Source organism: Penaeus chinensis, chromosome 19 (genome assembly GCF_019202785.1).
Source record: "Penaeus chinensis breed Huanghai No. 1 chromosome 19, ASM1920278v2, whole genome shotgun sequence".
NCBI classification, from domain to species: Eukaryota; Metazoa; Arthropoda; class Malacostraca; order Decapoda; family Penaeidae; genus Penaeus; species Penaeus chinensis.
In genome coordinates this window covers 796,482-798,981 of record NC_061837.1, presented here as the reverse complement: position 1 = coordinate 798,981, position 2,500 = coordinate 796,482, and the positions used below count along the sequence as shown (strand labels likewise).

At 41.1% G+C, this 2,500-nt stretch overlaps 1 protein-coding gene across 1 annotated transcript in view; it reads right to left on the bottom strand.

Moving 5' to 3' along the window:
• LOC125035022 overlaps positions 1–2,500 on the bottom strand; it is a 24,181-nt gene that overhangs the window by 6,125 nt on the left and 15,556 nt on the right. The window lies entirely within an intron of this gene.

Below are 2,500 nucleotides of genomic sequence, written 5' to 3'. Positions count from 1 at the left end.
CGCCCATATCGTGATCGTGTTTACGACTATACGCGAGCTTTGCGCTGGCATTTCCCGACGGGATGGGATGTCCAGTTTGCGTAATATTTTTGTTACGTATAAGCTCGTCCTGGTAGTACTCTCTTCAACCTGAAAATATGGTGGGGTACTTAACGCTTTTCCTCCGAGAATTTTGAAGTCTAATGTAACTGACAACCACTTGGGTTGTCTTATCGGCAGATCAACTGTCCCAAGAAAAGCTGACCCGATTTGCTTGCACCATGCGTTGCTCTGCAAGCTTTGTATGTTCCGTGACAGACTTGCCACCATTTCATTGATTTCACATACTGAAGGCAGTATTATTCTGTGATTTCGCATAGTAGTTGATATAATGTTGCAATTACCGCATACTAGTAACTATAACGCTACAATTATGAATAGTCTTTTCGTGCAGTCAGATCGGTATCTATTTCCCTTCCCCAATAACTTTTTTCCACCCTCAATTACCCACGCTCCCATCCTATCCCATACCCTTCACCCCCATACTCCCATATTTCCACCCTTACTCACCTACGCTCCCATCCTATCCCATACCCCTCAACCCCATACTACCCTTAACCGCCCGCCCTCCCTCTCCTCCTACCCTTCGCTTATTTACTTCAACTCGCATGCCATTCTATTTCTTATTTGCTCTCACTCTCGCTTTATCTATTTACTAGTGATTTTATTCCTAGTCTGACCACTATTATATTTTGTACTCGTGTGCTTACTCTGACCTACTCATTTCATAACTCTAATTCATTTATCCACTTAACTCGTTTATTCGCCACTCACTTCACTCATGAAGCCACATACGCACATCGTCTCTTCCTGTATAATCAACGTTCATTGCACAAGAATTACATGTGTATAGGTTCAGAGAAGCAATCGACTTGCGCCAATCTTATTGCCTTGCATTACGTTTTATTGTGTAATATGTTGTTGTGAGCCAGCATAAATGATGTAAAGAGTCGCTCTCGAATGAATATGAGGACTGCATTTCCGATTTTCATTATCGCTTTGTCGCGATTTGCTGATGGTGTCCGTGATAGACAAAATCTATGAAACGAGAAAAACGTTACACATTTCGTATAAATCAGATGAATATTGCATGTAATATTGCACAGCACACTGTTGACCTTCGCACTGTTGCATTTTTCTTTTCTCTTAAGAAGTTTATCGTTCAAGATTGTCTTTGCGACAACTTTTCCTTCCGTATAGTTATGCACAATGCTTATCTCTTGTAGAATTTCACCACTACAATTGCAACTCAAGCAAGTCCTTGCGGACTGTTGTAATTATCTCCCTAAGCATGTTCCTCTGTCTATATCTTGATAGTTGAATTATTTTTTTTAATGATTATAAAAAAAGAAAATTCAATATAAAAATCTTTAATATTAGTCTTGATTATTAGTGATTATATCTTACATATGGCCCTTATTGTCACCCCCCCCCCTGTCTCTCTCTCTCTCTCTCTTTTGCCTGCAGCTTCAGCTCTTACTCCCTCATCTTTGTCCCCTGCCTGAGCATAGCAAGTCCAAGTTGCTGACCCGTCGAGGACGACGGTTGGGTGCGTGTGCCGAGCGGTCCGACTGGTCAGAAGCCTTCATTATCACGGCCTGCAACTAGCAGGGGTGACCAATCGGGCAGTGTGTCCATGGCATCGACGCCGTACTGACCTAAGCCATGCCCACATCTCTCATGATCTCTGATCACTATCTTGCCCAGGACAATCACTCTATTTCGAGTCGTGGTCCCGCTTGCGCGCGGCCATCTCCCGGGGGCCACTCTGCAGGGCTCTTACCTTATCGGGCCTAACCGCTGCTCGGGGATACCTCTGCACAAACCGGTCACTTAACCTCCGTCCACACTACGCTACCGACAACCTTTACCACCAATAAAGCCTACAACCAGACCGTGAGTTTAACCAACACATCCCTGACTAAGTGGCGGACAGCAGGGATAACAGGAACCTCACACACACACACACACACACAAACACACACACACATATATGTATATATTTATTTGTATATATACACACATATACATACACACACACACACACACACACACACACATATATATATATATATATATATATATATATATATATATATATATGTGTGTGTGTGTGTGTGTGTGTGTGTGTGTGTGTGTGTGTGTGTGTGTGTGTGTATCTATATTTACACACACACACACACACACACACATATATATATATGTGTATATATATATATGTATATATATATTTATATACATTTATATATATGTATGTATATGTATATATGTATCTGTGTATATATATATATATATATATATATGTGTGTGTGTGTGTGTGTGTGTGTGTGTGTGTGTGTGTGTGTGTGTGTGTGTGTCTGTGGGTGTGGGTGTGGGTGTATAAAATATATATGTATATACACACACATATATCAATATCTATGTATCTATCGCTCTATCTATCTATCTATATACGCATACA